At 43.3% G+C, this 23,473-nt stretch overlaps 1 long non-coding RNA gene across 1 annotated transcript in view; it reads right to left on the reverse strand.

The window, feature by feature from the left end:
• Positions 1–18,378, reverse strand: part of LOC139552006 (uncharacterized) — a 31,507-nt gene extending 13,129 nt beyond the window's left edge. Inside the window, exons 1-2 of the long non-coding RNA XR_011670363.1 lie at positions 17,953–18,378; positions 1,745–2,120 (exon numbers count right to left, since the gene is read on the reverse strand). This is a non-coding gene — a long non-coding RNA (uncharacterized lncRNA). The remainder of the gene's footprint in view (positions 1–1,744; positions 2,121–17,952) is intronic.
• Positions 18,379–23,473: the final 5,095 nt, after the last annotated feature.

A 23,473-nucleotide genomic window follows, 5' to 3' on the forward strand; every position in this document is an offset into this window, starting at 1 on the left:
TGAAGAGAGCTGGGACCACAGTCTCAAAGAAAACCATTAGTAACACACTACGCCGTCATGGATTAAAATCCTGCAGCGCACGCAAGGTCCCCCTGCTTAAGCCAGTGCATGTCCAGGCCTGTCTGAAGTTTGCCAATGACCATCTGGATGATCCAGAGGAGGAATGGGAGAAGGTCATGTGGTCTGATGAGACAAAAATAGAGCTTTTTGGTCTAACTCCACTCGCCGTGTTTGGAGGAAGAAGAAGTATGAGTACAACCCCAAGAACACCATCCCAACCGTGAAGCATGGAGGTGGAAACATCATTCTTTGGGGATGCTTTTCTGCAAAGGGGACAGGACGACTGCACCGTATTGAGGGGAGGATGGATGGGGCCATGTATCGCGAGATCTTGGCCAACAACCTCCTTCCCTCAGTAAGAGCATTGAAGATGGGTCGTGGCTGGGTCTTCCAGCATGACAACGACACGAAACACACAGCCAGGGCAACTAAGGAGTGGCTCCGTAAGAAGCATCTCAAGGTCCTGGAGTGGCCTAGCCAGTCTCCAGACCAGAACCCAATAGAAAATCTTTGGAGGGAGCTGAAAGTCCGTATTGCCCAGCGACAGCCCCGAAACCTGAAGGATCTGGAGAAGATCTGTAGGGAGGAGTGGGCCAAAATCCCTGCTGCAGTGTGTGCAAACCTAGTCAAGAACTACAGGAAACGTATGATCTCTGTAATTGCAAACAAAGGTTTCTGTACCAAATATTAAGTTCTGCTTTTCTGATGTATCAAATACTTATGTCATGCAATAAAATGCAAATTAATTACTTAAAAATCATACAATGTGATTTTCTGGATTTTTGTTTTAGATTCCGTCTCTCATAGTTGAAGTGTACCTATGATAAAAATTACAGACCTCTACATGCTTTGTAAGTAGGAAAACCTGCAAAATCGGCAGTGTATCAAATACTTGTTCTCCCCACTGTATATACACATATATTTGTTGATACAGTGACTGTGTGTGAGAGAGTGAAAAGGACCCCTTTGGCCATTAGCCTTTGAGTTCGTTCTTGGTGGGAGAGTATTTACAAAAACTGCTGGTTGTTACATATGTCATGGCACCATCGGTTATCCCAACAAGAGATAAGAAGCCCACATGCTTGCTCTGCCTCTTCAGTACTGTGGCAACATATTCTATTGAGCAGTAAAGCTATGCCTTGACTCAATACTGTTAAAGCTGTAAGCCAAAGTAAGTAAGAGGGTAGCTTTGCATGAGCCTTAGCTTGTGTGAGACACAACGGCTCATAGGAGCAGGAGCATATCTCCTCCTGTTTCTGTAATGTGAGGCAGCTTGATGTACAAGTACACCCCATGGATAGGACGCTAGTCTCATCAGTACAGCTACTAATATTAGCAGTATCATTGGGGATGATATTCCTTCTCGGTTTCTATCAGCTATGGCGACAGGTCGTCAGCCAGAACCGCCTGTGAAAAAGGAGCACATATTATGCAAAATGGACAGCATGGACGGAAACCTAAAACACAGATGATCAATGTACAACTCATGATGAATATGTATGAACTTTCCAATTTGTAAGTCGCTCTGGATAAGAGCGTCTGCTAAATGACTTAAATGTAAATGTAAAAATGATAAGTAAACTAGTCACAATTCAATTCACGTCTGTTTTTTACTGTTCACATTAACTGTGTGCTCCGGTTTAGTGCATGTTGTCGTAACCAATCACTCATTCACTCCATTTACCCAAATGTGGTCTTATAGAGTAGTTCAATTAGGTGTTGCAGCACAAGTAGGGATGACAATGTTCACACTGTTGTCCATTAGGCAAGAAAGAGGAGCACTGAACTAGATTAACCAAACGTACAATTCCATTGCTCTTTAGTCCATTCTATGAAGGGGAGTAGCCAGTGCAGACCACTGGAAGGAGGCAGGGGATCGGGGTATCAAGACATCTTTCAGCCATGTTGGTGCCCCTTCAGCCCTTGCTTCCTATGGGAGAGCATCCTTCCCTGTCAGATGGTGGACGACTTGGTCAACAGCATCTGGAAGACAGGAGGAAGCAGCTTCTGCTGGAGGACCTGTTGGGGTTGCTCGTACACAGAAATGACATCACAGTTTCCTGAGGGTTGGAACACAAAATAGATTAGTTGAAAGGCACACTGTCAGGTCTGGGGAAAATTAGCTAATATAGAAAAGGCTTTTCTTCCAAAAAGACCTTTTGTAGCCTTCAAATCAGACAACAGGAACTCATAATCAATTTCTGTCATAGATTATCTGCCCTCTTACAGTCTCTGTTACTGTCCCCTGTGGGATATTATAATTAAATACTGTAACGTTGACGTTTACTGGCATGCAAACGAAAGCTTGAAATACAATACACAAAATGTAACATACAATAACTCAGTGGGGGAGGATCATGGGACTACAAGACGAATAGAATTAGATTTTTATTATACTGTGTACACTACCATGTCATAGAGTAGAGTTATATTGAGGGAGTTTAATTCAACTGGACTGGGGTGCACGAGGCTATGGCTCGTGACATGGCAGAGAGCGAGGAGGAGCGCCCTACTCAACACGAACAGTAATCTGCGTCATATCGTCAACAAGACATCATGGTTCATTGTTCAGAAACATGCAACATGTATTTTCCATAAAGTATATGATAGAATTTTACTAGTTTTACTTGGGAAGGCAAATAAGGTAAATATATATATTTTTTTTTTACCAAGAGCAAACAACACTCTGAATCCTAAATCATTACTCCACATTCTTGACAAACGTCACTTTGTTTTGAGCCGACTTCGCCAGGGCACCCGGCTCACACCTGGGAGCCCGATTTTCAAAACAATCACTTTCACCTGGTGCAATCTCTGCCCACGCAGGCCAGCTTAATCGAATCCCCTCATTGTAATATCGCTGTAACCCTCAGCTACAGGAATAGGCGTATAGGTGGTTGAGCGAGTGCATGAGGGCTACATCCCAATTCTCCACCCTTGTCTTATGGTGTGTACTTGCAAACTCCTCATCATGGAAGTTTGAAAGTGCACACTTTGGTAGAAGGGAGGACAATTAGGACAAAAGTCCAACTCATTGAGTACTGGTCTGTTCACAGTGTGACACAATGTGTCTTTGGGTTGCACAATCACTGCCAAGTAATGACTTGTAAGGACTTGCAAACGGTATTTAAAAAAATAAAAAATAAATGTACCCATATTTTACCAGGTAAGCTGACTGAGAACACATTCTCATTTACAGCAACAACTTGGGGAATAGTTACAGAGGAGAGGAGAGGGGATGAATGAGCCAATTGTAAGCTGGGGATGATTAGGTGACCGTGATGGTATGAGGGCCAGATTGAGAATTTAGCCAGGACCCCGGGGTTAACACCCCTACTGTTACGATAAGTGCCATGGGATCTTTAGTGACCACAGAGAGTCAGGACACCCGTTTAACATCCCATCCGAAAGACGACACCCTACACAGGGCAATCACTGCCCTGGGGCATTGGGATATTTTTTTTTTAGACCAGAGGAAAGGGTGCCTGCTACTGGCCCTCCAACACCACTTCTAGGAGCATCTGGAGGAGCATCCAACCCTGCTTAGCTTCAGAAGCAAGACTGCAGTGGGATGCAGGGTGGTATCTACCTCTATGCTTGCAACCTCTGCCTCTGATCTAGCCAAGTAATAGTACCTAATATGGGATACTTACTTCTACAATGTCTTGTTGTGAAGGTAACTAGCTAGCTAGCTACTGTAATGTTAGCCAGTAACGCCTCTTCATAGCCAATTAGGTACTAGCAAGCTAGCCTTTGATCACGACTCTGATCTATCCAAGATGGTGTAGCAGTCAGACGTCTTTGTCTTCGTCCTGTCGTGTCCCTTATATATACCTTTTTACATCTTTTTCTCAGCATATCTTTTAAAAATATTTTCCTAAACCTCAACTTCTAAATACTCTCCTGCAACCCACCTCACCCAATGTGGCGTGGATCTGCTTTTTTCTAAAGTATTTATATTTACTTCGGATCTGGAATCACTCAACTGAAGCTAGCCAGCTAACTACCTACCAGCTATCAGTTAGCAAACCATTGCTAGTGGTCATCAGCTAACCTTTAGCTCGGAAAGCTCTCGCCAGTTCGAACAACGGGACTCAAACTAGAGCATAACGGACCTATTTCTCTCCATATCCCCGGATTCCTACCGCAAACTCTGAACATTTTCATCTGGATCTTCGCAACTAGCTAACCGCAATCCCGGGTGACCACTCCTGGCTAGCGTTTCCATCCCGGAGCAAGCACCAATTAGCCTGAAGCTAGCCCGGCCAGGGCTCCTGTGCTACCACCGAAGCCCACTCCTGGGCTACAATATCCGGACCCCTTCTACTGCCGGTACGGGGCACGGAATCCCGCAGATCCTCTATGAATAGAATATCGACATAATCTGCCCGAGGACTCCAACAGGCCCCTCAGGCGCGACACCCGCTGAAGGCCCATTCTGCTATCCTGCTAGGCCTGCTAGCTACCCAGAACCTTACTAATTTCACCGCACGAAGAGGCAAAAACAGACTTACCCCATCGCGACGTCCCCCAAAGGCTAACTTGCTAGCCCCGGTCTGCTAACTGCTAGCTTGCCTGCCCCGGTCTGCTAAATGCTAGCTTGCCTGCCCTGGTTTGCTAACTGCTAGCTTGCCTGCCCCGGTCTGCTAACTGCTAGCCCCTGCTAACTGCTTGCTTGCTAACCCGGTCTTCACCATCTTAAATTAGCATGCCCCATTCAAAAAAACATAGAACTAGGAATAGATATAGTCCTTGGTTCACTCCAGACCTGTCTGCCCTTGACCAGCACAAAAACATCCTGTGGCATTCTGCATTAGCATCGAATAGCCCCCGTGATATGCAACTTTTCAGGGAAGTTAGGAACAAATATACACAGGCAGTTAGGAAAGCTAAGACTAGCTTTATCAAACAGAAATTTGCATCCTGTAGCACAAACTCCAAAAAGTTCTGGGACACTGTAAAGTCCATGGAGAATAAGAGCACCTCCTCCCAGCTGCCCACTGCTCTGAGGCTAGGAAACACTGTCACCACCGATAAATGCACTATAATTGAGAATTTCAATAAGCATTTCTCTACGGCTGGCCATGCTTTCCACCTGGCTACCCCTACCCCGGTCAACTGCCCGGCACCCTCCACAGCAAAAGCCCCCACCATTTCTCCTTCATCCAAATCCAGATAGCTGATGTTCTGAAAGAGCTGCAAAATCTTGACCCCTACAAATCAGCCGGTTTCAGAGCTGGTCATGGGTGCACCTCAGCCACGCTCAAGGTCCTGAATGACATCATAATCGCCATCGATAAGAGACATTACTGCGCAGGCGTATTCATCGATCTGGCCAAGGCTTTCGACTCTGTCAATCACCACATTCATATTGGCAGACTCGACAGCCTTGGTTTCTCAAATGATTACCTCACCTGGTTTACCAACTACTTCTCTGATAGAGTTCAGTGTGTCAAATCGGAGGGCCTGTTGTCCGGACCTCTGGCAGTCTCTATGGGGGTGCCACAGGGTTCAATCCTCGGGCCGACTCTCTTCTCTGTATACATCAATGATGTCGCTCTTGCTGCTGGTGATTCTCTGATACACCTCTATGCAGACGACACCATTCTGTATACTTCTGGCCCCTCTTTGGACACTGTGTTAACTAACCTCCAGACGAGCTTCAATGCCATACGCAAGTAAAACTAAATGCATGCTATTCAACCGATCACTGCCCGCACCTGCTCGCCAGTCCAGCATCACTACTCTGGACGGCTCTGACTTAGAATATGTGGACAACTACAAATACATAGGTGTCTGGTTAGACTGTAAACTCTCCTTCCAGACTCACATTAAGCATCTCCAATCCAAAATTTTATCTAGAATCAGCTTCCTATATCACAACAAAGCATCCTTCACTCATGCTGCCAAACATACCCTTGTAAAACTGACCATCCTACTGATCCTCGACTTCAGTGATGTCATCTATAAAATAGCCTCCAACACTCTACTCAACCAACTGGATGCAGTTTATCACAGTGCCATCCGTTTTGTCACCAAAGCCCCATACACTACCCACCATTGCGACCTGTACGCTCTCGTTGGTTGGCCCCGGCTTCATACTCGTCGCCAAACCCACTGGCTACAGGTTATCTACAAGTCTCTGCTAGGTAAAGCCCCGCCTTATCTCAGCTCACTGGTCGCCATAGCAGCACCCACTCGTAGCACACGCTCCAGCAGGTATATCTCACTGGTCACCTCCAAAGCCAATTCCTCCTTTGGTCGTCTTTCCTTCCAGTTCTCTGCTGCCAATGACTGGAACGAACTGCAAAAATCTCTGAAGCTGGAAACACTTGTCTCCCTCACTAGCTTTAAGCACCAGCTGTCCGAGCAGCTCACAGATTACTGCACCTGTACATAGCCCATCTATAATTTAGCCCAAACAACTACCCCTTCCCCTACTGTATTTATTTTGCTCCTTTGCACCCCATTATTTCAATTTCTACTTTGCACATTCTTCCACTGCAAATCTACCATTCCAGTGTTTTACTTGCTATATTGTATTTACCTCGCCACCATGGCCTTTTTTTGCCTTTACCTCCCTTATCTCACCTCATTTGCTCACATTGTATATAGACACATTTTTCTACTGTATTATTGACTGTATGTTTTGTTTATTCCATGTGTAACTCTGTGTTGTTGTATGTGTCGAATTGCTATGCTTCATCTTGGCCAGGTCGCAGTTGCAAATGAGAACTTGTTCTCAACTAGCCTACCTGGTTAAATAAAGGTGAAATAAAAATAAAACAATTAAATAAATAAAAACTCTCAGTTCCAATTACATTACACATTGGACAAAGGTGCTAGGCCGCAGCGCCAGACAGATTACCAGGACGTGTACTCCATGCATGCGCCGACTAACTGGCAAGTGACTTGACTGACATTTTCAACCTCTCCCTGTCTGAATCGGTAATACCTACATGTTTCAAGCAAACCAACATAGTCCCTTTGCCCAAGAACATTAAGGTAACCTGCCTAAATGACTACGGACCAGTAGCACTCACACCTGCAGCCATAAAGTGCTTTGAAAGGCTGGTCATGGCCCATATCAACACCAAAACCCTAGACCCACTCGAATTTGCATACCGCCCTAAAATACCCATACACGATGCCATCTCTATTGCACTCCACACTGCCCTTTCCCACCTGGACAAAAGGAACACCTACGTGAGAATGCTATTCATTGACGACAGCTCAGCGTTCAACACCTTAGTGCCCTCAAAGCTCATCACTACGTCAGGACCATACGTCAGGACTACCAGCATGATGACTCCTTGCTGTCCCCAGTCCACCTGGCCTTGCTGCTGTCCCAGTTTCAACTGTTCTGCCTGCGGTTATGGAACCCCTACCTGTCCCAGACCTGCTGTTTTCAACTCTTAATTATCGACTATGAAAAGCCAACTGACATTTATTCCTGATTATTATTTGACCATGCTTGTCATTTATGAACATTTTGAACATCTTGGCCATGTTCTGTTATAATCTCCACCTGGCACAGCCAGAAGAGGACTGGCCACCCCTCATAGCCTGGTTCCTCTCTAGGTTTCTTCCTAGGTTTTGGCCTTTCTAGGGAGTTTTTCCTAGCCACCGTGCTTCTACACCTGCATTGCTTGCTGTTTGGGGTTTTAGGCTGGGTTTCTGTACAGCACTTCGAGATATTAGCTGATGTACGAAGGGCTATATAAAATAAACTTGATTGATTGATTGATCACTAAGCTAAGGACCCTGGGACAAAACACCTCCCTCTGCTACTGGATCCTGGACATACTGACGGGCCACCCCCAGGTAGTAAGGGTAGGTAACAACTCATCCTCTATGCTGATCCTCAACACGGGGGCCTATCAGGGGTGCATGCTCAGTCCCCTCCTGTACTCCCTGTTCACTCATTACTGCATGGCAGGCATGACTCCAACACCATCATTAAGTTTGCTGATGACACAACAGTTGTAGGCCTGATCACAGACAACGATGAGACAGGCTATAGGGAGGAGGTCAGAGACCTGGCCATGTGGTGCCACAAGCTCTCCCTCAATGTGATCAAGACAAAGGAGATGATTGTGGAATACAGAAAAAGGAGGACCGAGCACGCCCCCATTCTCATCGACGGGGCTGTACTGGAGCAGGTTGAGAGCTTCACGTTCCTTGGTGTCCACATCACCAACAAACTATCACGGTCCAAGCACACCAATACAGTCGTGAAGAGGGCACGACAAAACCTATAGATTTGGCATGGGCCCTCAGATCCTCAAAAAGTTCTACAGCTGCACCATCGACAGCATCCTGACTGGTTGCATCACTGCTTGGTATGGCAACTGCTCGGGCTCTGACCGCAAGGCACTACAGAGGGTTGTGCGTAACGACCCAGTACATCACTGGGGCCAAGCTTCCTGCCATCCAAGACCTCTATAACAGGTGATCAGAGAAAGGCCCTAAAAACTGTCCAACTCCAGCCACCTTAGTCATAGACTGTTCTCTCTGCTACAGCACGGCAAGCGTTACCGGAGCGCCAAGTCTAGGTCCAAAAGGCTTCTCAACAGCTTCTACCCCAAGCCATAAGACTCATGAACAGCTAATCAAATGGCTACCCAGACTATTTGCATTTACTCCCCACCCCCCTCTTTTACGCTGCTGCTATTCTCTGTTTATTATCTATGCAGTCACTTTAACTCTACCTACCTGTACATATTACCTCCATTACCTCAACTAACCTGGGCCCCTGCACATTGATTCTGTACGGGTACCCCCTGTATATAGCCTCGCTATTGTTATTTTACTGCTGCTCTTAAATTATTTGTTACTTTTATTTCTTATTTTTTACTTATCTATTTTTTACTTAACACGTAATTTTCTTAAAACTGCATTGTTGGTTAAGGGCTTGTAAGTAAGCATTGTTTTCAGCGCATGTGACAAGTACAATTTTATTTTATTTGATATTGATTTATAATTTGCCCATGTGCCTTTCCAATTGAGTTTCGGCAGCTAAATGTTTCCATACCCAGCTAGAGACATCTCCATGGAAACGAATCCATTGGCTGAGGGTGGATGGGATGTGGAGGGATATGAAGAGGTCAAGACATGCAGTTTCCTTGGAAACTGCGCACATTGCTCTGGCCTTGTGCCCGCCCTTTCTCCGACTGGCGCTCACAAGGGGGGGTCAGGTTTTTTTAATTGGCTGAAATTCTGTCTCTAGGCTTGACACCTCCTCTGTGACAGAGTCTCAAGCTCTTAAAGGGGAAAGGAAAGGCAATTCTATCCCGTTCATTAAATTTGGGTCAAGTCAATCGATCAATAATATAAAAATGAAATATATGGCAAATAGAAATAAAACAATGGATGGTGTGGGGTTGAGTGGAGCTGAAGGGTGGGACTAAATACAACAAATTTACTGTGTCCATAAAATGTATATAGGTTCAGACCTTTTGTGAAACAGCACAGTTAAAAATATATGGCAAATAGAAATGTTACTGGATGTTCTTCAGACATAGATGGGAGGGATTGAATGACGGGATTGAAAACAAACAGAAAACAACTATTGTAAAATATATTGTGTCTATAAAATGTAAATAGTTTGTATAGGCTGGAAGTAGAAGCCTAAGTGTTGTTGTTAGGGCAAAATAATAAAGAAAATATATAAACTCAGCAAAACAACTGTTAATTTTCAGCAAACTTAACGTGTGTAAATATTTGTATGAACATAACAAGATTCAACAACTGAGACATAAACGGAACAAGTTCCACAGACAAGTGAGTAAGAGAAATGGAATAATGTGGCCCTGAAAAAAGGGGTGGTCAAAAGTAACAGTCAGTATCTGGTGTGGCCACCAGCTGCATTAAGTACTGCAGTGCATCTCCTCCTCATGGACTGCACCAGATTTGCCAGTTCTTGCTGTGAGATGTTACCCCACTCTTCCTCCAAGGCACCTGCAGGTTCCCGGACATTTCTGGGGTGAATGGCCATCACCCTCAGATCAAACAGGTTCCAGATGTGCTCAATGGGATTGAGATCCGGGCTCTTCGCTGGCCATGGCAGAACACTGACATTCCTGTCTCACAGGAAATCACGCACAGAACGAGCAGTATAGCTGGTGGCATTGTCATGCTGGAGGGTCATGTCAGGATGAGCCTGCAGGAAGGGTACCACATGAGGGAGGAGGATGTCTTCCCTGTAACGCACAGCGTTGCGATTGCCTGCAATGACAACAAACTCAGTCTGATGATGTTGTGACACACCGCCCCAGACCATATCGGACCCTCCACCTCCAAATTGATCCCGCTCCAAAGTACAGGCAAGTACTCGGTGTAACGCTCATTCCTTTGACGATAAACGCAAATCCGACCATCACCCATGGTGAGACAAAACCGCGACTCGTCAGTGAAGAGCACTTTTTGCCTGTCTTGTCTGGTCCAGCAACGGTGGGTTTGTGCCCATAGGCAACGTTGTTGTCTGGTGATGTCTGGTGAGGTCCTGCCTTACAACAGGCCTACAAGCCCTCAGTCCAACCTCTCTCAGACTATTGTGGACAGTCTGAGCACTGATGGAGGGATTGTGCGTTCCTGGTGTAACTCAGGCAGTTGTTGTTGCCATCCTGTACCTGTCCCGCAGGTGTGATGTTCGGATGTACCGATCCTGTGCAGGTGTTACACGTGGTCTGCCACTGCGAGGACGATCAGCTGTCCGTCCGGTCTCCCTGTAGCGCTGTCTTAGGCGTCTCACAGTACGGACATTGCAATTTATTGCCCTGGCCACATCTGCAGTAGGCAAATTATATTTTATATTTGAGACACTTCAAAGTTGGCACCCTTTGCCTTGATAACAGCTTTGCACACTCTTGGCATTCTCTCAACCAGCTTCATTAAGTAGTCACCTGGAATGCATTTCAATTAACAAGGTGTGCCTTGTTAAAAGTACATTTGTGGAATCACTTTCCTTAATGTGTTTAAGACAATCAGTTGTGTTGTGACAAGGTAGGAGTGGTATACAGAAGATAAACCTATTTAGTAAAAGACCAAGTAAATATTATGGAAAGAACAAGCTCAAATAATCATAGAGAAAAGACAGTCCATCATTACTTCAAGACAAGAAGATCAGTCAATCTGGAAAATTTCCAGAACTTTGAAAATTTCTTCAAGTGCAGTCGCAAAAACCATCAAGCGCTATGAGGAAACTGGCTCCCATGAGGCCCGCCACAGGAAATGAAGACCCAGAGTTACCTCTACTGCAGGGGATACGTTCATTAGAGTTACCAGCCTCAGAAATCGGCAATTAACTGCACCTCAGAACTGCACCTCAGAAGTAACAGACACATTTCAACATCAACTGTTCAGAGGAGACTGCATGAATCAGGCCTTCATGGTCAAATTGCTGCAAAGAAACCACTACTAAAGGACACCAATAAGAAGAAGAGACTTGCTTGGGCCAAGAAACACAAGCAATGGACATTAGACCGGTGGAAATCTGTCCTTTGGTCTGACACATCCAAATTTGAGATTTTTGGTTCCAACCACCGTGTCTTTGTGAGACGCAGAATAGGTGAATGGATTATCTCTGCATGTGTGGTTCCCTTCGTGAAGCATGGAGGAGGAGGTGTGATGGTGCTTTGCTGGTTTCACTGCCAGTGATTTATTTAGAATTCAGGGCACACTTAACCAGCATGGCTACCATAGCATTCTGCAGTGATAAGCCATCCCATCTGGTTTGCGCTTAGTGGGACTATAATTTGTTTTCAACAGGACAATGACCCAACACACCTCCAGGCTGTGTAAGGGCTATTTGACCAAGAATGTGAGTGATGGAGTGCTGCATCAGATTACCTGGCTTCCACAATCACCCGACCTTAACCTAATTGAGATGGTTGGGATGAGTTGGATCACAGAGTGAAGGAAAAGCAGCCAACAAGTGCTCAGCATATGTGGGAACTCCTTCAAGACTGTTGAAAAAGGATTCCAGGTGAAGCTGGTTGAGAGGGTGGCTACTTTGCAGAATCTAAAATCTAAAATATATTTTGATTTGTTTTGCACTTTTTTGGTTACTACATGATTCCATATGTGTTATTTCATCGTTTTATTATACAATGTAGAAAAAAATCCTTGAATGAGTAGGTGTGTCCAAACTTTTGACTGGTACTGTATATTTTAGAAGCTGCATTTTAACTGTATTTAAAATTGTATGACAATATTTTAGGTTGACAATATGCTATTACTCAATTTCTGATATATCACATTGTCACGTTCCTGACCTTATTTTTCCTTTGTTTAACTTTGTTTAGTTGGTCAGGACGTGAGCTGGGTGGGTAGTCTATGTTTTGTGTTTCTATGTTGGGGTTAATGTGTTGCCTGATATGGTTCTCAATTAGAGGCAGATGTTTGACGTTTCCTCTGATTGAGAACCATATTAAGGTAGGGTGTTCTCACTGTTTGTTTGTGGGTGGTTGTCTCCTGTGTCTGTATGTTCGTACCACACGGGACTGTATCGTTTGTTTGTAGTCTATACCTGTTCGTGCGTTCTTCGTTATATGTAAGTTCTCAAGTCCAGGTCTGTCTACATCGTTTATTTGTTTTGTATTTCTCTAGTGTTATTCGTGTTTCGTCGTTTTCATTTAATAAATTATGTCTACCTTCAACGCTGCGCTTTGGTCCAATCCCTACTCAGAACGACCGTTACACACATGCCATACTTTCATTTTCCTGCATAAATAAAATCAGGATTAAGCCTCTACTGCCATTCATTCCAATAGGTCATTATCAATAAAATGTCACAATACGGTGCATAGCGTTCGATTTGGCTGCTGGGGGCCAAGGAGCCCCCTGCTAAAACCATTGGCCAACTACGTGCCTTTTTCAAGTAATTGTTAAATATTTTCAAGGGATTGTTAAATAAATGTTAACTGTTAGGTTTTAGGTTATCAGTAAACATTAATTGGTCATGAAATTTCAGATACGTGATGGTAGCCTATCCATTTAGTGCTTCTCCTATCCATTTGGCAAACAACATGTATTGAGCTTGCTTCATCCGAGATTAGGCTTTTGGAACGAGCTTGACATCGGCAAGTCCTCATCCTGGTAAAGTTGTCATAAAGACTACTGTCATCACCACTACAGATGGCAAGCAAATCAAACAATATTTGGATATAGCCATCCAGTTCAGGGGTAGGCAACCCTGGTCCTACAGTGCAGCAGGCTCTTCATCTTTTCGAAGTAACCAGGTGTTTTAAATGTAGGCAATCACTGAATTGATCAATTGGCTCAGTTGGTCAGGTGTGGCGCCTAGTTGGGACAAAATCCTCCAATACCTGCAGCACTCAAGGAACAGGGTTGCCTACTCCTTATCTAGTTTATCCCCTGAAAGTTCTCTTGTTAACTAGCCATATTGAGGTGATCTGTTATTAGCTAGCCAATTTGACGTGGTCCATCACTCAATGTAGCCTATCATGTCTGTCAGCAGAAATCATGATTAAACACTTCAAAACAGGGTTGAAAAGAGGATAATGTTAGCTACCTTCACTAGGTAGGCCTATGATGGTTGGAGAAAAAAGTACATTAAGTCTACTTACCACTATGTTTAGCCAACTGTAGCTACAAAGCTTTTACCGGTCGCTTGCCTTGCAAAGTAAACATTAGCAGCTAACAGTACATCGGCAAATGCGCTCTTCTACTGCTTGACAGGCAGAGCCCACAGTGGATGGGAAATGAACCTAAACCACTAATACTTGTCAGGTATAATTAACTTTTATTTTATATCACTCATATCCAATTAATGGTGGCCAATATTGAAAGATATCATGAGGCTACCCTAACATATCTGAAATTACATAATCATTTGATGTTTACTGATCATGAAACTTATGCTCGCTGTATAACTGATTTATAGAGCTAAATGTGCGCAATTGTTTTGAATGGAATAATCTGAAATGTGTAGTTCTGACTATGCTCTTCAAGAGGTGATGATATTATAACCAAATTGTTATAATGTGTTGTTGTTTGTGTCGCACTGCTTTGCTTCATCTTGGCCAGGTCGCAGTTGTAAATGAGAACTTGTTCTAAACTAGCTTACCTGGTTAAATAAAGGTTAAATTAAAAATACATTTAAAAAAAACATTTATTTAACAATCCCTTGAAAACGGCATGCAGTTGTCAATGGTTTTAGCAGAGATGGGGGTCTCCTTGGCCCCCAGCAGGAAAATCGAACATTCTGCACCTTATTGTGACGTTTTATTGATAACGACCTCTTAGACAGGTTTGGATTTCTCCCTGACCAATATGGCTGCCATTTTACCCCATTCTGGAACTTTGAGGGTTTATGACATAGCCCCTCTAGTAATTTAGTAGTGTGTACTAAATGTGTGTGCACCACTGCTCCACACAAATATTCAAGTTGGTTTCATTCCTTTAATAGTGGCTAATGTTATATGAAGTTAGCATGGGCTAAAATAAATGGAGGCATAAACCCATTTCAACCTATATAGCCTAATAAAAAAGTATCTAGTGCCCAATACAAAAAATATTCCCTATAATGAATTATAAAGGACAATAAAGTTATTGTTTCTTGATCATGTTGTCTGTATTTAATCATAGGCAGTAGCATATAAAAAGCACAACGGGTAATATATAGGGAATATTGCTGTGTTCGTAACCAAGTGTAGATTTACCTAATAAGACTGGGAAAAATCCACTCGAACGGCCCTCCAATTGCTAGTGGGAAACTAATTAATCTATCATCCTGAGCAGGAACTCAAGTCCTTTTGTTCACCTGACCTAGGATTCCTTACTATCAAATGCCGACTACATTATCTTCCAAGAGAATTCTCTTCGATTATAGTCACAGCCGTGTATACCCCCGCCAAGCAGATACCTCGTCGGCCCTGAAAGAACTTCACTGGACTCTATGTAAACTGGAAACCATACATTCTGGGGCTGCATTTATTGAAGATGGGGACTTTTAACAAAGCTAACCTAAGAACAATACTTTCTAAATTCTATCAGCATATTGAATGCGCAACACGAGCTGATAGCATTCTTGATCATTCCCACTAACTTCTGCGATGCATACAAAGCCCTCCCCCGCCCTGAATTCAGAAAATCTGACCATGACTCAATTGTGTTGCTCCCAGCCTATAGACAGAAATGAAAACAGGAAACGTATGTGCTCAGGTCTATCCAACGCTGGTCTGACCAATAGGATTCCACGTTTCAAGATTGCTTCGATCACGTGGACTGGGATATGTTCCAGATAGCCTCAGACAATAACATTGATGTATACGCTGACTCGGTGAGCGAGTTTATAAGCAAGTGCATCGGCGATGTCATACCCACTGTGACTATTAAAACCTTTCCTAACCAGAAACCGTGGATTGATGGCAGCATTCGTGCAAAATTGAAAGCGCGAACAATCGCTTTTAATCATGGCAAGGCGACTGGAAACATCATCGAAAACAAACAGTGCAGCTATTCCCTGCGCAAGGCAATCAAACAAGTAAAGTGTTAGTATAGAGACAAAGCATAGTTGCAATTCAACGGCTCAAAAACAAGACATACTCTACGTGGCAGGATCTACAGTCAATCACCGATTACAAAAAGAAAACCAGCCCCGTTGCGGACATCGACGTCTTGCTCCCAGACAAATTAAACAACTTCTTTGCTCACTTTGAGGACAATACAGTGCCACTGACACGGCCCGCTACCACTGACACGGCTCGCTCTCCTTCTCCGTGACCAACGTGAGTAAAACATTTGCCGACCCAGACGGCATCCCTAGCCGGGTCCTCAGAGCATGCGCAGACCAGCTGGCTGATGTGTTTATGGACATAATCAATCCCTATCCCAGTCTGCTGTCCCCACATGCTTCAAGATGGCCACCATTGTTCCTGTTCCCAAGAAAGCTACGGTAACTGAACTAAATGACTATCGCCCCATTGCACTCACTTCTGTCATCATGAAATGCTTTGAGAGAATAGTCAAAGATCACATCACCTCCATCCTACCTGATACCCTAGACCCACTCCAATTTGCTTACCGCCCCAATAGGTCCACTGACGATGTAATCGCCATCAAACTGCCCTATCCCATCTGGACAAGAGGAATACCTATGTAAGAATGATGTTCATTGACTACAGCTCAGCATTTAACACCATAGTACCCTCCAAACTTGTCATTAAGCTCGAGACCCTGGGTCTCGACTCCGCCCTGTGCAACTGGGTCCTGGACTTTCTGACAGGCCAACCCCAGGTGGTGAAGGTAGGAAACAACATCTCCACCCCACTGATCCTCAACACTGGGGCCCCACAAGGGTGCATTTTCAGCCCTCTCCTGTACTCCCTGTTCACCCATGACTGCGCATCACTGGGGGCAAACTACCTGCCCTCCAGGACACCTACAGCACCCATTGTCACAGGAAGGCCAAAAAGATCATCAAGGACAACAACCACCCGAGCCACTGCCTGTTCCCCCGCTATCATCCAGAAGGCGATGTCAGTACCGGTGCATCAAAGCTGGGACCGTGAGACTGAAAAACAGCTTCTATCAGCCATCACTAACATAGAGAGGCTGCTGCCAACACTCAGAATCAAATCTCTGGCCACATTAATAAATGGACTTAATAAAGGTATCACTAGTCACTTTAAATAACACCACTTTAATGATGTTTACATATCCTACAATACTCATCTCATAGGTATAAACTGTATTCTACTGCATCTTGCCGATGCCGCACAGCCATTGCTCATCCATATATTTATATGTACATATTATTATTCATCCCTTTACATTTGTGTGTATAAGGTAGGTGTTGTGAATTTGTTAGATAACTTGTTAGATATTACTGCATGGTCAGAACTAGAAGCACAAGAATTTCGCTACACTTGCATTAACATCTGCTAACCATGTGTATTTATTTTATTTATTTATTTTACCAGGTAAGTTGACTGAGAACACGTTCTCATTTGCAGCAACGACCTGGGGAATAGTTACAGGGGAGAGGAGGGGGATGAATGAGCCAATTATAAACTGGGGATTATTAGGTGACCATGATGGTTTGAGGGCCAGATTGGGAATTTAGCCAGGACACCGGGGTTAACACCCCTACTCTTACGATAAGTGCCATGGGATCTTTTAATGACCTCAGAGAGTCAGGACACCCGTTTAACGTCCCATCCGAAAGACGGCACCCTACACAGAGCAGTGTCCCCAATCACTGCCCTGGGGCATTGGGATATTTTTTAGACCAGAGGAAAGAGTGCCTCCTACTGGCCCTCCAACACCACTTCCAGCAGCATCTGGTCTCCCATCCAGGGACTGACCAGGACCGACCCTGCTTAGCTTCAGAAGCAAGCCAACAGTGGTATGCAGGGTGGTATGCTGCTGGTGTATGTTACCAATAAGATTTGATTTGAGCTCCCACCTCTCCCACATGCGTCTGACATCCCCTACTAAGGAAATTACATTTTATTTATAAAAAGTAATCTATTAATTTGGTTTTTGAACACAATCATTTGTTTACAAGCATGATAGCTATATTTATAGTTTATGGTTTATGCAGCTTATCAGCGTTTCTCGACAGAGTTTAGAGCATGTGAATGCATCCAAATGGTATTTACAACCTCACAACCGGTAAATTCCTTCCTCCAACATAATTATAAACACAGCATTAATCACAGCTGGGGTGTTACAGGGCATAACCTTATCAAAGCATTATCTATCAACTAGCACAAAGCATGACATATGTATAGGCCAAAAGAGCTTGTTGAAATCTTTTTCGATTCAGACATCACAAGAGGATATACATTGTGCAATATATATTTATTTATCTAGTAGGCACTTTCCACAAAACATGAGTTGATTAATATAGAGGATAGAACTTACCATACCGTTACAACACATCATCGTCATAGGCTGCAACGCATCGGCTAAAGGCTATACATCTAGCCAAAAAAACAACCAAAGAACTGTGCTATTTTGGTCAATAACGTGACTTTTGTCTGATCTATCAAAAATCAGTCACATAGATATCAGATACGAAGCAAGTCGTGAGAAAATACGCATCTTCTCAGCAAACCCCGTGAAGCGTTTTCCGTCCAAAATTACCAGAAATAACGGAGGCGAGCGGCTCTCTGAAGCAGCAACTGGCGATTTATGTTAAGTTTATTACTTTGCCTTTAAGTTCAGAAGGCATCGATCTACCAAGCACCGAAAGCTCCGCCCCTGATATTTTACCTTCAAATCACTCCTGCCACTGGACTGCCTGCGAATGTCTCGGATAACAAAAATCACAATTTCAATTCGCACAATGCAGTCATGTGACGTATTTTAGCCTACTTGTCTGACTTAATTTGAGGGACTTTTGATGGATGAGGCATATTATATCACAAGAATATTCCATGTTGCATCACTTGCAAGAGTTTGCATTTACACGCGGTACGTTGTTTCTGAGCATGTATGTCTGGAGTTGTGGTTACAAATCAATAATGAATATGAAGCAGGAATTCTATGAGTTAGCCTAATCAATTTAAAAGCATTGAATAATATTTAATTACGAAAGCAATGGACATTATTTAGCTTAATGTTACCTCCAAACAGTTTTAACAACTTGTTGTTATATATTCAAATATAATGTAATTGCAATGTCCTGATAGGGTATTTAATAACCATTTTACTTTTGCGCATGAAAACGTTCCGTTGTTATATTGGAGTAGGCCTAAAATTATGTATCTATAAAAATGTTGAAGATTACATTTGTTGCATGAGAGATGTCATGCATGAAAGGCACACCTGAAAAAAAACATGTCTGTCATTGTTGTCAATAGTCGACTGACGTGACGTGTCAAAAGACAGGAGTGCTGTTCCCGAAAGTCCACCATTGGCGCGTGACACCCTTTACCGCTGACAGATCCTTTAATTGGACCATCTACCAAAAACTGCTGTTCTTTGCTAGGCACTGGAAAACTTCACCAGTCTTTGTGGTTGAAATAAATGTATATTTGAGTTTGTATTTTATATGATTGGTTAAATCAAGCCATCTGAAACACAAACACACAAACTAGAAAGACAAGTGCACTGCACATACATTAACTAAATGCTTAAAACACATACACACACACACACACACACACACAGACTGACACACACAGGGCCAGTTCTAGCCTTTTGGGGGCCCGGAGCAAGATTCGTTTTTTGGCGGGGGCACCTCACTGCAAAACATTTTAGTAGCCCCTCTCTTGAGGTTTATTTCCAGCAATTCTACTCATTTTGCTATGGGGCGTAGAGAAAATGTTGCAGTTTTAAAGCAAGTTTTCTGCAATTCTATATATTGTGCCATGGGGCGGAGAGACATTTTTGCAGTTTTAAAGCGAATTTCCTGCCATTCTACACACTTAAATAATATATATATATTATTATCATTAAAAAAAATCTGTATTATTTCCCGCAAACCCTACCACCCCTCTCCCTAATTGGAGTAAACTAATAAACAACACTTAGGCTTCTACTTCCAGCTGATACATACTATATACATTTTATGGACAGAATCTATTTAACCTCTCCAATCTATTTCTGATGTCCATCCAGTTAGATTTCTATTTGCCAAATATTTTTAACTGTGCTGTTTCACAAAAGTTCTGATATAAGTTATAAGTTATATTTGTTATCATGTTGTTATTAGTCCCACCCTTGAGCTCCATTCAACCACTCCCATCTATCTCTTAACACCATCCATATTGGATTTCTATTTGCCATATATTTTTCAACTGTGCTGTGATGCTTGACAAAAGTACTGAACCTTTCTATTCTCATAGTTTCTAGAGATTGTAAATGAAAGAAAAATATTTTGCTAAAAGTATTATTATATTTTTGATCGATTGACTATGGCTTTTCAAATCACCCAGTATTGCTATCTGCAGCATTAGTTCCAGGTATATTTTGCAATTCTTCAGCGAATCCTGGACTTGTAACCAAAAACAAGCTACATATGGACAGTACCAAAATAAATGATCTAATGAATCTGTCTCTTCACAGCAAATTTTGCAGAGCTGGGAAGTTTGTATCAACCATAAATATCACAATCTATTGGTGGCAAGATTTACACATTTTTATTTATTTACCCCCTTTTTTCCCCCAAATTCGATCTTGTCCCATCACTGCAACTCTCCAACGGGCTCGGGAGGCGAAGGTCGAGTCATGCGTCCTCCGATACATGACACGCCAAAGCTCGCTTCTTAACACCCGCCGCTTAACCCAGAAGCCAGTGGCACGAATATGTCGGAGGAAACACAGTTCACCTGACAGAGGTCAGCCTGCAGGTGCCCTGCCTGCCACAAGGAGTCCCTAGAGCACGAAGAGTCAAGTAAAGCCCCCCCGGCCAGTGGTGTAAAGTACTTAAGTAAAAATACTTTAAAGTTCTTATTTTTGGGGTATTTATACTTGACTATTTATATTTTAGACAACTTTTCAGTGCGTTCTTAAAGAAAATAATGTTCTTTTTACTCCATACATTTTCCCTGACACCAAAACATACACCTCCAATTGACCTAAATGAATGTCAATTAGTCTATCAGAAGCTTCGAAAGCCATGACATAATTTTCTGGAATTTCCCAAGCTGTTTAAAGGCACAGTCAACTTACTGTATGTTAACTTCTGACCCACTGGAATTGTAATACAATGAATTATAAGTGATATAATCTGTCTGTAAACAATTGTTGGAAAATCTACTTGTGTCATGCACAAAGTGGATGTCCTAACCAACTTGCCACAACTATAGTTTGTTAACAAGACATTTGTGGAGTGGTTGAAAAACAAGTTTTAATGACTCCAACCTAAGTGTATGTAAACCTCCAACTTCAACTGTATCTTTACTTTCACTCAAGTATGACAATTGGGTACTTTTTCCACCACTGCCACCGCTGGGACAATTATGCTTCGCCCTATTGGACTCCCGATCATAGCTGGTTGTAATACAGCCCCGGGATCGAACCTCGGTCTGCAGTGGCGCCTCGCCTTAGACTGCTGAGCCACTCGGGGGGGCCCGGTTGCAAGAATGTTATATAATAATTTAAATGAAAAAAATATAAGTTTTGGATCAGGCGTCGTTTTGCATATCAGCTCATAAAAACCCAAGACCCAAAACAATTTGCATACCGCCCCAACAGATCCACAGATGATGCAATCTCTATTGCACTCCACACTGCCCTTTCCCACCTGGACAAACGGAACACCTATGTGAGAATGCTATTCATTGACTACAGCTCAGCGTTCAACAACATAGTACCCTCAAAGCTCATCACTAAGCTAAGGATCCTGGGACTAAACACCTCCCTCTGCAACTGGATCCTGGACTTCTTGACAGGCCGCCCCCAGGTGGTGAGGGTAGGTAGCAACACATCTGCCACGCTGATCCTCAACACTGGAGCCCCCCAGGGGTGCGTGCTCAGTCCCCTCCTGTACTCCCTGTTCACCCACAACTGCATGGCCAGGCACGACTCCAACACCGTCATTAAGTTTGCAAAGATACAACAATGGTAGGCCTGATCACCAACAACGACGAGACAGCCTATAGGGAGGAGGTCAGAGACCTGGCCGGGTGGTGCCAGAATAATAACCTATCCCTCAACGTAACCAAGATAAAGGAGATGATTGTGGACTACAGGAAAAGGAGGACCGAGCACGCCCCCATTCTCATCGACGGGGCTGTAGTGGAGCAGGTTGAGAGCTTCATGTTCCTTGGTGTCCACATCAGCAACAAACTAGAATGGTCCAAACACACCAAGACAGTCGTGAAGAGGGCACGACAAAGCCTATTCCCCCTCAGGAAACTAAAAAGATTTGGCATGGGTCCTGAGATCCTCAAAAGGTTCTACAGCTGCAACATCGAGAGCATCCTGACTGGTTGCATCACTCTGGTGCGGCACTACCTCGACCTTCAACCGCAAGGCACTACAGAGGGTAGTGTGTATGGCCCAGTACATCACTGGGGCTAAGCTGCCTGCCATCCAGGACCTCTACACCAGGCGGTGTCAGAGGAAGGCCCAAAAATTGTCACAGACCCCAGCCACCCCAGTCATGGACTCTTCTCTCTATTTGCACTGTGTGCCTCCCCTCCCAACCCCTCTTTTACGCTGCTGCTACTCTCTGTTTATCATATATGCATAGTCACTTTAACTATACATTCATGTACATACTACCTCAATTGGCCCGACAAACCAGTGCTCCCGCACATTGGCTAACCGGGCAATCTGAATTGTGTCCCGCCACCCACCACCCGCCAACCCCTCTTTTATGCTACTGCTACGCTCTGTTCATCATATATGCATAGTCACTTTAACCATATCTACATGTACCTACTACCTCAATCAGCCCGACTAACCGGTGTCTGTAAGTAGCCTCGCTACTTTTATAGCCTCGCTACTGTATATAGCCTCACTACTGTTATTTTTCACTGTCTTTTTATTGTTGTTTTTATTTCTTTACTTAGCTATTGTTCACCTAATACCTTTTTTGGACTATTGGTTAGAGCCTGTAAGTAATCATTTCACTTTAAGGTCTACACCTGTTGTATTCGGCGCACGTGACAAATACACTTTGATTTGATAAACCATGTGCCATGGAATGGGTACATCGAAAATTTCTTCACCACTATTTTGCAATCTATATGGCACAGCAGTCAATTTTTTGGTCCTTAAATGAAACTGGTAAAAAAAAATGATCACCATTTTTATTAATGCAGGGCAGACAGAGAAGTTCCTTACCTTTTCCCCCTTTCTCTTGCCTCTTCCTTTTTTGCGGTAATGCTGTAATTGTTGTAATTGTTGTAATTTTGGGTAGAGCAGACGTTTCCATATATTTTTGTTAGCTGCATGTGTGGCATAGTGCCACCAGTCCGATTTATGACATAATTTACGACGATTCTACTTTTTTTTTAGGTTATTGAAAATAACGTTTTTTTATCAATTAGTATATTTGAATTTAACCACAATATTCGTTGTATTATTTGTTCAGTCTTTTCTGGTGGATTAAGCTGAAATTGCAACCAACTTTCTATGGCTTGTTTTAAAAATAATGATATTTTGGGGATAATTTAGTTTTCTAATAACCGAAAGTGAGAGGTTGTAATCTGAATAAAGGGAAAAAGGCGATTCTTAAACATGTGGTGAGACATTCTTACTAATTTGCGTAAGAACCAGTTTGGATTTAAATATAACTTTTGTATGACTGACACCTTTAGTGAGAGGTCTAATGCTTTACTATTTAATCATTGCTGCCACCCGAATTCATATTCATTATATAAATAGGCCCTTTTCATTTTGTCTTGCCATTCCAGGTAAAATTGAATATTTTTTTACCCATATAATTAAAAAAACAGGTCGGTAGGTGTAGCAAGACCATAGTCAAATT

This window comes from Salvelinus alpinus, chromosome 24, assembly GCF_045679555.1.
Source record: "Salvelinus alpinus chromosome 24, SLU_Salpinus.1, whole genome shotgun sequence".
In the NCBI taxonomy this organism is placed as follows: domain Eukaryota; kingdom Metazoa; phylum Chordata; class Actinopteri; order Salmoniformes; family Salmonidae; genus Salvelinus; species Salvelinus alpinus.